This window comes from Pteropus alecto, unplaced genomic scaffold, assembly GCF_000325575.1.
Source record: "Pteropus alecto unplaced genomic scaffold, ASM32557v1 scaffold25, whole genome shotgun sequence".
Taxonomy (NCBI): domain Eukaryota; kingdom Metazoa; phylum Chordata; class Mammalia; order Chiroptera; family Pteropodidae; genus Pteropus; species Pteropus alecto.
Window position 1 is genome coordinate 34,417,167 of NW_006441955.1, and position 13,841 is coordinate 34,431,007.

The 13,841-nt window shown below is 42.6% G+C and overlaps 1 long non-coding RNA gene across 5 annotated transcripts in view; it reads right to left on the minus strand.

Annotated features, from left to right (window-relative positions):
* LOC107196205 overlaps positions 1-12,913 on the minus strand; it is a 53,556-nt gene extending 40,643 nt beyond the window's left edge. For 3 of the 5 annotated variants that reach the window (XR_001517577.2, XR_003048567.1, XR_003048565.1), the window contains exon 1: positions 12,733-12,907. This is a non-coding gene — a long non-coding RNA (uncharacterized LOC107196205). Of the gene's footprint in view, positions 1-12,732 lie in introns of all 5 variants that reach the window. The other 2 variants (XR_001517578.2, XR_003048566.1) reach the window with 2 other exon arrangements.
* Between the last annotated feature and the right edge of the window lie 928 nt (positions 12,914-13,841).

The following is a 13,841-nucleotide window of genomic DNA, read 5'->3' on the forward strand; positions in this document are numbered from 1 at the left end:
GGAAGGGCGCAGTTCCTATTTCATCCATTTCCCGCGCATCTATCTTAGATTAACAAGCGGCGAATGCTAACTGGCGACTCGTCTGTGCACTCAAACCAGCCTCTCTGGTGCAGAAGGGCGACCCCACCCTCGCCTGGGGAGGGTGCGTCCTCGAGTAGACACCATATTCCCAGGGTCAGGTCGACCCTGGGTTCAGGGTGGGAAGGCCGCCGCGCTCGAGGCCAGGTTTGCCAGAGGCGTCGGGCACAAGAGCAGCGGAGTCGCGCCTCCAGGCTGCTTGGTCTAGCGTTACCCAGGACGGCTCCCGGGCGCAGCTCTCGGGTCACGTGCCCCGGAGGCCTCGGCCACGGACGGCCTTCATCCAACTGCTCCGAGCGGTGAAAGGCGCCTAAACCCGGATCCTGAACGCCCGGAGGGATTCTCGAAACAGCTGTCGCGCCCCTTGACGTCTGCGTTGGGGTGGGGGAGGGGAATCTAGGAAGAAAGTACCTGAAGTCTTAGGGCAAAAGCCAACTGAGAAGAGGTAGGAGAGACTGGGATCTGATAGCGACCACCGGCTACCCACTCCCAAGGTGACTAGCTCCGAGATTATTATGCAGTGGGCTAGCAGAAAAGCACTGCCTCGAAATTCAAATTTCCCTACCTCATTGACTCCTGGAATAGTCCTTTGGCCGCTGAGTAAAACTAATTTTTCTTCCTTTCTCCTCCCATTTCTCCCAAAGGGGTGGCGGGGGGGTGGAGGAATGTCTCCAGATATTAACCTAGTTGTTCTGACTCCAAATTAAAACATCCCTTTACACTGTCCAGAGACAAGGGTGAGTGTAGAAATTCTGCCCGGAAATTTCATTCGTTAGAATGTGACTATTAACTATACAAGTTGCCTTCCTGCTATTTCCTTCTGGAACAAGATGAAAATCCCCAATAAAAGCCAGGAGTAACCCAAACTATTACTACTGTGCTGTTAGAGTGAGGGAGAACAAGAAAGAAACTTCATTCCTCTCAATTTTTCATTTCTGATAAACTTTAAACACCTTTTCATTTTTAAGATCCAGGGGGCATTTGATCGGTAATTTAACTTGACTGATACCAAAATTTAAAAGTTCATTTTGTCTTAACTATTAGTTTATTTTCCTTAATCAAAAGAGCCTTAAGCTTATTAAAACAACAACAACAAAAAACTGAATTTCCTTCCAAAATGCCCTCCCTGTCTGGTTAAGGAGCATCTAAAATACAAATAGTACCACATACTTATTCACATTACAATCATGAGGCAGTATGTGGAAATTAACACTATTAACTTACATGTTTTTAAATATCTGAAATAGAGTTTGGGTTCAATATTCTTCTCAAAAGTGGGAGGGCTTTTTGTTTTCATAAAATTGGTTAACAAATAATATTGTTACATATAGATATCTAGTAGTTTTTCTGGAATTAAGTGCATTTTCATTGAAATAAGCCCAGACTGATAAGGTTGCTTGGTAGCAGTTAAGTCTGTGGAGGGAAAAAGATAGCATTGTCAGTGCAATTAATTTTAACCTTGAACACAGTGTGTGTTTTTAAAATTTCCAATCTTTGTCCTATAGTTGCCAAGACTTCCGTCTCTGCTATGGAAGTATATGTGTACAGGGTCTGTGGTTTTGAAGCAGCAAAGGTCTATGTACTGCAAATGACTCCAATCTAGGGTTTAGGAAAACCTTGGATGCATGCAGTTCTGTGGTTCAGAGCCTCGGTCAACCAGAGACCCAAAGGCAAGCTCTGCAGATGTCTTCTACTGTGGTGTGGAAAGCAATATTTCTGGCAGAGGCTCATGTGTAAGACACGACCCCCGGGGGAACAGAAGGATGGAGTGGGAAACATCCCAACTATAGTAGCAACAGCCTCTCATCCTCCTGGACAAGAGGAGTAAAACTCAGATTTATTTCTTCCACACAAAATCAGTTAGTAAGGTTTTTTACTTCCTTTCATTTTAAGAAAACAACAGAAATTCAATGCTAAATGAGTTTCAAACTAAAATACACAGAAATCAGAAATTCGGTTTTTTGAATTGCGTGCAAATCATGTTTCATACATAACACGTGCCAGAACTTCCTCATAGCAAGAAAATTCACTGAAGACTGAAATCTACAGTGTATCACAATACAATGTGAAGCCACATTTGACAGTGGCTTTCTCATCTTCTTCTGGCCATAGGCCTGGGGTAAGGTGTTTTTCTACTGTCCTATTAGATGTTCCTAAGCCTCACTGGGGCCAGAAAATAACACAAGTTAAGTCTAAGATGCTAACAGAGATTTTCTTCTTGGGACCAGTCTCCCACTTTGAAACTAACACAGTGAGAACAGTAAGCATTTGGAGAGAGCAAAAAATTCTGTAGAATATGGTGGAGAGGGGTAAGATATACAGAAAAGATGGGGCTTTCCTCCCATTATCCCAAGGAAAAAAGTCAGTAACAATACATACAGTAAAGAATAAAGGACCAAATTAACAGTTAACCAATGTTTAGAGAGAACCTTTCTCACCCCGCTTCTCATTCTTAAATCTCGACTTGTAGAAAACAGGCCTAACTAGCTCTGCACTTATTTTCTGGAGAGCTCAAGGGCTGAAGGCATCGTTCAGATTCAGGTGTCTTGCAACTAATGTTAGTCTTTTGTGAAAAGGGGTTCTCTCCTGACCCTGGAAACAAAGGAGAAGTAGAGATTCCTGAGCAGGCAGTTACAACCTGTTCCTAGAGCAGAAGCTTCCAAATATCACCAAGAACCAAGAATATCAACAGAACTGAGTTTCTGCATCTGAAAAAAACAGAGAGGGGCTCTCGGTTGCTGAGTGTGGAGAACACATGCATGGGTGTGTGTCGGGCAGCCAGGTGGTGGTGAGCACCCAATTGTAACTGCAGTCTGTAAACTATACAGGTGAGATTAGATCATTAAGAACACTTCCTAGGGATTTTCTGTCAGGTACTGGCTAACTCCAGGAGCCTTTAGCCTGGCTTTAGAATTTCATGTAAAGGCCCTTACTCTGTTCCACCCTCTGAAGTCACCCTCTTCTGTGGGAGAAGAACAGTCTCCTAAGGAGGAAACCAACTTTTACGTTAAAGTACATGAACAATCCCCATCTCCTTGTAGGCCTGAAGAGAATTCAGCAGGTTGGCATTTTTCTGCTTTCTAAACACATGGCCCACCAACTTACCCAGGATCCTGCAGTGAGGGTGAGCAAATAGTGGGTAAAATAAAGGGAAAGGAAATATGACCTTAAAACAGAAGTAGAACAAATAAGTATTATTCTGCCCTCTCCTTCTTACCCTGCTCCTTCCCTCCCTTGCCTCTGAGAATAAGCCACCAGAGTCCTCTAGAACACTCTGAGTTTCTGCTCTTAAATGGCTCCTTTGCCAAGGAGGAACAAGGTCTGTTTCTGATCTGGGAACTCAGATGCTGTTATTGCAACTTAATTTTGTTGTGGCTTCTTTTCAAAGATTATTTGAAATGAATTGTTTCTTTTGTTTACTACCCAACAAATGATCTCTGCTAATCTTATATTTTATCTCCCTAACATATGGAAAAGCTATTTATTCTAGCCAATCACAATAAAGTGAAGAAAACCCCATTTTATGGAAAAATATATATCACTAGTCTGTTGATCATTAAAGATATGATTACCAGTGAAAACCCTCTGAAGGTGGCACATTTATGCTTCCAGGAACAGATGGGGACACGCATTTTCCTTGCAAATACTTTTGAAATTGCTCTACTGGTAGCAGTATAAAAATGATATACAGATGCCAGGGCCGGCATGGCCAGGATGAGTGCGCCAGATTTACACAGTAAAGCCTTCACACACAGGCTGTCAGTTTTGATTGATCTCTACTATACCTCAGGAACTTGTTGACTAGGTAGGGAAACAGTGCAAATAATTCACTGCAGCAAGTCAGATAATTCACACAACCAATCGGTCTGCTTCACTTTCTGGCTGTGACATACGAGCCTTCCCTACAAAGATGCATCATTTTCCAGCTTGAGCAATATTCAATGTCAGGGAAGAAAAGGTATTAAAGCCACACAAAAGGAGGCAGACTATCGCAGGACCAGAAGTTGTTTTGGTAATAGAGGCCAGATCCTGCTCTACTCTAAGTCCTACCAGAGCGTTCAGGCTCAATTGTCATTATCATATTGATTAAAAAAAAAGTTCATCATAGTGCAATTTTAGGTTTAACGCCAACGGATCGAGAAAGAGCAAAGAATTATCCCACAAAAGCACAACATTCTTACCACAGGGACGTTTCCCTGTTCCAGTTCATTGATGGAGTTGATTAAGTTTAAATGAAGCAGACACTGGATAAAAGTAAGGGTATTGACCACCAGGCACCGCGATCCGTGCTTGAAAGGACCTGATACATGCAGAAAAGCAAGATTTGCTAAATGCTCTAATCTTCAATCAAATCTTACATCAATACAGACAAAGTTTGGTAATGAGAGATTCAATGAAGCATGCGGGAGAAAGAATTAATCCTCTTGGTCTAAACTGGCTTCAACTTTGAAGCTTGCTCCGAAGGAAAGACAGTTATCTAAATGCTAAATAAGAAACTTATTGTACTTTTCATGGCATGCTAATCTTTTGTCTATTTCATCTCTATTATGTGTATGCTCCTAGATTGCAGTTGTCATGGTGATTATATCAAGCCACGCTCAGGGGATGGTGTTGAGAAGCCAGGCGAGGAGGTAGAAAAGACCCCCACGCAGTCCACAGCATGGGGGGTGGGGGGGATATCGAGGGGAAGGAGAAGGAGAAGTAGGCAGGCACCAGATGCCTCACAGGCTCCTTCCCGCCAGGGTCTGGAGCCCAGCTTCGGCTCCAGTCAGGGCCAAGGAGGCTTGGGCTTTTCTGAGCCTCAATAGCCATGGTCCCCTCAGCTAGGTGAGCAGGAGTATTTGGTAATGGTAGTGGTGAGAGGTGCAGGCATCTTTCCTACTTCAAACCCCTTTCCCCATAAAGGTTTTAGTCCCCAGGCCCCTCCCTCTCCTCAGTCTCCCCTTTCTCCAAGCACTGCAACCAGCTGGGTGGAAAAGGCCACTGGAGAGGGAAAGGAGAAAAACGGGGCTCAGATATTGGCGGCCGCCCTGCAAGGCTGTGCCCCACGGCAGGAAGTTCAGTCATAAGATCCTGGCTGCTGGAAGTCGAATGCAAACCCAGAGGAAAGGCCCAGGCAACCCAGGCAGGAGGTGGAAACTACAGGGTCACAGAGCCCTGGCGACCAAAGGTGACCCTGGGCCCTTTATGTGTTTTACAAAAGTTGCCAAATTAAGACAGGATTATAACTGCTCGAGTCCTTGTCAGGGCTGAAAGGTTGGGAGTCTCAAATATGCCCTGGCAGTGTTGATGAAAAGCTTAAAAAGTAATAAAAGGGAGAAAAGAGCGAGGAAAGTAACATGTATAACTCTTATTAAAAAGAGAAGAGCCACAGAGAGGTTGTGAACTTGAATCATTGTTTGAACTTTAATTTGTTCATTAACAGGATTTGCCCCTCACTGCGAATGTTATTACTTCCCTTTGCCGCTCAGCAACAACTCTGAGCATAATGAAAGAGTCTGGCAAAAAGTTAAATGCCTGGTAATTAATTCATTTAATTGAAAAAAGGGGGGAAAGAGAGAGATCCCACTCCAGGAGCGGAAGGCAGAGGGGTTAGAGAAAGGGACAAGGCTAAAATCTGCACTGAGGCCCTCTCTGAGGTCCAATGCCCACTATCCATGTGGGAAGGGAGACTTGGTCTCTGATGAGGTTCCTGCAGCAAAATTATGACATCGGCATCTGTCCCTCTGTACAATGCCACCTGCCTCTGGTCCGAACTCTCTGGCCAGGGTTTCAGCCAGGAGCTACTCTGGATGATCTATTAGGGTGGCATGGATAAGAGAAATGTAAAAATAATATATATTCAGAAAATCTTTCATTAAAAAGTGGGTCAATGTTTTTTGCTTTCTCCCCTTCCTTCTCTTGGAATAGGTTTCTTTTGCAATCTTCTGTTTCCAGGATGGAGTGAAAAGGAGTGTCAGAACCCGGATATAATCGGCATGTTTGCATCTTAATCAGCCTTATAACATCATGATTTCTCCTCACCCCTCACCCCAGCAGATGATTTAAATAAACTCAGGAGAGGAAAATAAAATACACTCCTTGCCTCTGCATAGAAGTGACGAGACTAAGCTAGCTTGCTTTGCCTATAACCTCACAGGGCCTGCTTTTTCCTTTGTCATTTACCTCCTTTCTGTGTTTTGTCAACCACCACGCACAATCCCCTTGCATGTGTATTTTCCTTCCAAGAGAAGCAATGCATGGCCACAATTAACTATTGTGACACCATGTTATCCCTGTAGTCATATGAGAGAACAGCAAAATTCAGGAAATCAGTGGTAGGGCAGTTATCCTTTCCTACTTAATATGTTTAAAGCCTACCACTGAACAGTAATAGGCAGTTGAGATTTCCTCACATTTTTAAAACTGGTGTCCATATACCAGTGTGATTTTCTTTTTACAAATACAATTACCTACCATATATTCTTCCATTATAAAACTACTATGGACAGAAAAAAGAGAGGTTAGGAGAGAATGAGAGACAATACAAAAGAATTTTCTAGTTTCCAAAACTATTTCCTAGGTTTGTATGTTTAATTAAATCACTTTTAAACTCCAGAGAGAAGATAGAATTTTCTCATTCAAATCACAATGTCACCAAATAAAGTCATCAAAATTACTATTTGCTTGAGAGCATCCTCCCCATTTAACCCAATGAGACTTAGTACTACAATTCTAACCTCAAACTCCATACAGCTATAAATGATCTGTACCTGTACCTTCCTGAACACCAGGGAAGAGTACACACCTATCTGCATTAACAGGAAGGGAAAAGGAACTTTTAAAAAGAGCTATTTTATAAGCTGGAGCAAGTTCTAGAGTTTACTTAGCATTAAAGTTACTACCTTTTATAGTCCCTGGATAGTCAGTGAGTTCTATTTTCCAAAGTTATGGACCTATAGTACAGTTGTTTTATTCTGGAAAACTGACACTAAATATTAGGAGTCTACAAATCAAATCAAAACAAAACAAAATTTCCCTAACTCCACACTGCAGAACCCTAAGCTCCTTTTATGAAAGAAACTTTAAAGAGACCACATCAGCCAGGTCTGGTAATGTAGCCACTATCCTAATCTAGATCTGTACCACCTTACACGTGCTTGAGTAAATTTCTTCCTACCTTCAAAATAGCCCTCATAGCACCTTGAGATTAACCATCCTAAACCCCCACTTTACTGAAAAACCTTGATAGCTCTGATACCCTATAACAGGTCCAGCTCCCTAAATTACCTTTAATCCTCCTCTCCACCCTCCCCATAGTCATTAATTGGCCATTTCTAGTTTGTTTCCCACTGTTGGCCTACACAAAGCAACACAGCTCTTCAGGCAGACAGCTCTCCCACTAAAAACACCACATGAATTATCTTCATTTTATTGAACACTTGTTAGGTGCCAGGCACCATGTTAGGCATTATAAACATCACCTAATTTAAGTCTTTTGATTTAGTGAGATATGATTATAAGACTGTAGAAACTGAGACTAAAGAAATTAAGGTACTTGTCCAACGAAGATCTCACAGCAGAGACAGGATTCTTATGCTTATCTGGCTCAAATGCTGGTTTACTTTCCACTCTGGCATACTCCCACCCCTGCTGTGCCGTGTGTTCTCATCACTCCTTCCCTTTGCCATCTGGGATGCCTTTCAGCTCTACTATGTATATCTGAATCCCACTCAGCTTACAAATCCCAGAGAGAAATTCCCACCTCTATCTTGAAACCTTTCACCATCATCCTAGTCACTGGCAGATTGCTTTACTATCTGCAGCACATAGTTGGCACTCCCATTCTCTGCCTTACAGTATAATTCCCTTCCAATTATACTGTAAGTTCCTTGAAAATGGGAATTTGCCTTGTATTTCTCACTCTCCAGAGCCTAATAATATAGCTCACATTTGTTAAGCACACACTTCATGCACAACAATCCTTAATAGTAGATACTATTATTATTGTCATTTTGCAGATAAAGAAATTGAGGCTCAGAGAGATAAAGAAACTTGCCCAAGCCACTCAGCAAGTAGATGATCTGATATTCAAACAGATTGTCTGAACTGAATGCCCCTTTTCTTTGGCCAATATACTGTACTGATTCAAATACACTATGCTTCACGCAATGTGAATTTATAAAGTGTTATCGTGTGGAGGATACTCAACAAAACTCCAGAAAGCAACCTGGTAACAATGTCTTTAGACAAAGGGCACTGTTTTTACTCCTCAGTAGGGCAGATTCTGAAACTGAACAGAAGAAAGGATGAGTGTATATCATTCCATAATATCCCAGACCAACCCATCCATCATCCCCTTCTCTCTAGGAGCCATGCCTCATGTTAGTAGGAACCAATGATGCTATATCTGTACTGGTGTTTCTGTGGGAAAGAGGGATACAGTGCCCTTGCCACAGCAGCCTCTGTACCTTTTATATAGAGGAAAGTAGGAGAAAATAAAAGACACAGGTGTTAATTTTTTAAAATGGCCTGCAAAGGGAGTTGGAGGGAGGTCTTGCTGTCTCTGCAGCAAAAATGGGTTGCTGCTGTGGTAAGAATAACAATTGCAAAAAATGTTCACAGCTGACCAATTAAACCAATATATGAAACTCCAGCCAGCTTCTTGTTCTCTTCTAAGACACAAAAGTGGTATGAGATTAATGAATCTCTACGGAAAGAACTTCTGAGAGTATAAGAATCAAGGCCTAGAAGTCTACTTTCCCCCCACATGGAGATTGTCCCTTTGGCACAAGTGCTGAAGATCTGGAACTTGATGGTATTAAGTGAGCTAGCAGGTTTCTTTATAGCCAACAGGTCTTTAGGAAGTGTTTTAAAAAAAAAAAATTTCTTGCATGGCAACAGGGTACCTCTCATGAGTCTGAGAAAGGAGCAATAATGATTAAATTATCACTTGTCTCTAGTACCCATGCTAAAACGAGTCTATACTCCCAAGTTCCCAAAGTGGGGTTTCTAGCTTCATTTACATTTTGGTTTAAATATCTGGACAGCTCAAGGACTCTGACTCTTACTTTCATCCATAAAACTTGTGTTGTGGCACACAAAATCCTTGTACATGCACAGCACTTACTAAACCAAATCCTTCCATTCACTTCATCTCGGATGAGGCTCAAAATCACCCTTTCAAGCTGACCCATTGGCAATGTACATACTAGTAGTGGTACACACTAGTACATACATTTTGCCTATGAGGAAAGTAAAATTTGCCTCAAGTAATCCATTCGGTACATGATAAACCTAGTCTCCATCCCTGGTCCAGGATTCTTTCTACCACATGATACTTCCCAGTTCTCAGGGTTATTTCCAATCTTTTCTAAATTCTGGCTCCACATGTGAATGTTGTAAATCTAAAACCAGGAAATTCCTCTTTATCTGAAGAGATGGGCTTCCAGCTACACTAACCAAACTTCTATTACAAATAACTGAGACATACTAAGAACTCCTACTCCAGTCCTGAAGCTATAAACACTATATACAAAATTTAATATTTAGATTCAAATTAAGAAATATTTGGATAGTTCTTAAATCTACAGAAGATGAGCAGGCACGATGGTTAGGCTATCCATTTCAAAAGAAAGGCTAACATCACTGTCACTTGTTTTTCCACAACTATCATCATTTATTGAGAGTTTGCTGGGTACCTGATACTCCCTTGTACTTGGTAACATAAAATTTTGGAGCTGTTTTGTCTACGTAATGGACAAAGTCCAGGGTCTTTCCCCAGAAAAGATCTGGAATTGGTCCATCTTGTTTACTATTCCTTTAGTTAGATTTGTAAACCTGTATCCAGGGCTCAGCAGGTCCCCTTCCCTAATTTCTGAGCAATAACCAAGTTCATCAAAGCAGGTAGAACTCAAAGTTCCAGATCTTATGACTGGTTGAAATAAGGATGTTCTTTTTATCTCAGTTCAAACTTTGTTAATCTCTACATCCAGCCTAAATCTGGGGTGAAAGACATGAACATATTTGTTGCTATACATTTGACTATAGTTGACTATATATATACTATATTAATGTATAGTCATATCTTGAGTATATAGTTTCAGCCCTACAGTACATTAGGATTAAGGATAAATTACTCTTAACATCTTCATTTCTATTATTATACTTCAAAAATTTTACATTCTTTAGGCACATCTTACAGATTTCACGCACACAAAAAAATGTTTTTATTCAAGGATCTAGGCATTGCTGTGAATGATTTCAAGCATTATCCAAGAAAAAAATCAGAAGTACATATAACTGGGATAAACATATTGGCCACGTTTTTCTATTTGTATTAAACCAATGAATTTTGGCCAGGTGTACTTGTGACTACTTGGGATATGTTTTGTTTGCTTAATTTAATGGCAGGCAATTCTTACTTCAGCTTGGGAGAAAAAAAGAAAATAATGTGGTTTTGATTTTAACTAAAAATATAGCATTTCCACTCACATAAAAACCAGAGTCCAGTACACCATATAAAGAATAAGATCATTTTAGGAAAACTTTATATTCTAAAATAATTAAAAGAATATCATAAATCTCTTCAATCGCGTAACTCCTTTAAACTTTGTGTTTACGTTTTAAAGGGAAGAAAACATGGTACTGTGAACAGGGCACAGGCTGGCAAAAACTGATTTCTAATTTATTTCCTCCCCTTAACTTACTACTTGAGAGTAGTCACTAAAACTTTCCATTTGTACAATCAAAGGCTATAGTTTTTAAATCCTTCATAATAATATTCCTTGGGTTTCTTGGATCTAGTTTTAGTTGCATTTTAAAGAATTATTTATTAAATGCCTGTAGGGATCATGTTCAATCTCAAAGTGAAGTGGAGGATCTATAATAGGTAATGAATAAATGCTTACTGAATTAATGTATGGAGGAAAAGAAAACCATATGTTGGGTCAACATATAGGAAATCCATTGTAAAATTAACCCCCACAGGATTTGGTCTCTGTAAATATAACTTCTAACTCTTATATAATATCAAGTCTAAAGCATCTGCTTAGATTTGGATTACTTTAGATCTTAGAATTCATTCATTAGGGCCCTAGCCATAGTTTTGAATTTAATCATTGGTTTCAAGTGACTCCTGATATAATTAAACTTTAATACCCATGAGTCAGTAGTAATCATTAAGACTAAAGTTCTACAGAAAATTACCTGACTTCCATACCTGAGATAAATTCATCATTTCACACATCCAGTACTTGTACTAAAAGCATGTTTTCTTATTTAAGCTAGCAGATGACTATCTTTCACAATAGAAGTATAAACATACCTAGTTTCCTCAGTTTTCCAATTATTCCAGTATGTTTGGTCTGATATCAGAGCTCTCTCACTGACTTACTATAAGACTATTTGGTAGGTCACATAACATCTCTGTTCCTCAGTGTATCTGATAGAACAGGAATAAGACAAAACCCTCCTCCTTCCTATGGGGACTTTTGCGAGTACTGATAAATACCTACAAAATGATAAATGCTACTACCTCTTTCAGCATTTTGAAAGATGTCAACCAAACAAAATATTTTTGGTGTGTGAATTAAAATGCCTCTTACTGATGGTCTCAAATGTTTCCTTGCAAGATAGCGTGTCAAGAAGGGGCTTATATATTATCCATCCTCCAGAACGCACTGACATCACACTTCATAATAGCTTGGTATGATGATTGCTGTCAAAATCGCCTGCACAGAAACATCCGTGCCCTAGATTGATATAATGTATTAGCGTGACAGAGGACTAAAAAACTAAGAACAGTTTGCGAGACACGACTTTAAGCAATCGGGATAGGGAGCTATGCTATGTGTGAGCTGAAGGGCCTCAAGCCTTCTTAAGCTTTAACTTAAGAAGGGAATGAAAGTTGCACGGAGGTCACGTGGGTGGAAAGGGGGCAAACAGGCAAGCGCCCGCCTCAGGAGTAGAAAAAACACACACACACACACACACACACATATATATATATATATATATATATATTTTTTAATTCGAATCCCGTTCAGGGAGAAGCCTTTGGGTGTCTCTTTTCCATGACCATCACTCAATGGCACACACTTTGCTTGGAAATGACAGAGGCGAGGGGCTGGAGGGCGCGACAGTCCCTGAGGCGGGCTGGGGAACCAGACCCGACAGATGGGTGGGTCAGGATCGGGTCTGCTGGCTCGGCCTCGCGAAGCGTTCCCGGCTCCGGGGTGGCGTTCTCGTCACCGCTTTCAGACCGCCGTTCTCCCTGATTCCACATCGCGTGACCCGCCGCCCACGCGACCCCGCGTCCGGGCGACCCGGCAGCACCTGACGACGAAGCCCAGCCGGCCCGCTCTCTCCTCGCCCTCCCCTGGGGTTTGCTGTGGGCAAGTTCCCTCCGAGGCTGGGTCTCTCCACAAGCCCCCTCCCCAACTGCGGCGTGAGAACCAGAGTCCCCCGGACCGCGGGGGCTCATCTGCACACAAAACTCCCACAGGGCCGCGGTGCCTCCGCGCCTTGCTACTCCCGCTTCCGGAGCTCAGACAGCAGCGCGCCGCGTTACCACGTCCGCTCCCGCGGCGGGAAGCCTCAAGCGCCAGGCGAGATCCCGCGCACGCGAGCACCCCCGCCCCTACGCAGGGCCCGCGGCCCGAGGGAGACTCTCACCTCAAATGAACGGGCGCTGCCGCCTGCAGGAGGAGGAGAGCGGGTGGGGAATACTCACACTAGGCCGGGCCGCGAAGGGACCTCGCGGGGAAGGACGCGCAGACTCACGCCGCGGAGCGCAGCCCCAGCGGATAGCGCCCGCACCGCCTCTTCAGAAGGGAGGCCCCTACCGTCCGGCAGTATGAAGTGAATAAAAAATAAAGCCCCCCCCCCCCACCCCGACAAAAACTAAATAAAAATGGAGAGAAGATACTGGTGTAGTTGTAATCGACGCTATCTCGTCCCGCCAGCCCCGCCCCTCGGCCACTTTTTCTCCTGCCGGCTCCCTCCTCTACTCTCAGCCCTCTGGGTATAATCGGCTTTCCCAGAGACAACGCCAAACGACGAGGAGATCCTTCCACCAAAATGAGCTGTGATATCCTGATGGCTATAATTTATTCCGAATCGTCTCTGGACTGAAACGATCAATTAGCAGCCCGAATCGCACTGTGAAGTAAATTGTCACACTCTCTATTACAGGATAGTTATCGTATATTTATAAGGTGTGTTTTCTGCAGTCAAAACCAACAAGGTGTTGAGCGACCAGTCATAAACGCATTTCTTCATAAAGAGGGAGAAAAGCTCCAGCATTGTGTGGCAGGGAGAAAAAAATCCCAATGACAGTTATTACCTTTCCCGCCCTCTCGCCGAGGGTGATGTTTCCCCTTGGCAACTTTGGAAAGTGCAGTGAGGGTGAGAACTCTGCAATGACTCTTTTGGCCACGCGTGTGACTCCATGAGCAGCGTCCTTGTGAACAACGGCAAGCCAGACTCGCCTCCCCAAGAGGAGAGGTTTTCTTACTGTGTAAATACAGATCAGGCGTAAGGATCACTCACTCTGTCTTTCTTCATTCCTATCCCGAAGAATAATATCTTACTCTATGCATCTAAGCTTCCAGCAAAATGTTTGGATTCTATACTTAAGTTTCTGTTCTTTCTTGGGTCTCAGGGTGTTCTCCCCCTCCCTCTGCTATTTAGGTATTATGTACTGTAGATTATTCCAGGGTGATATATAGTTTACCCATGGAGAGAACGGTGCGTTCTGAATTGGAATCTCTGCCAGAATGCTT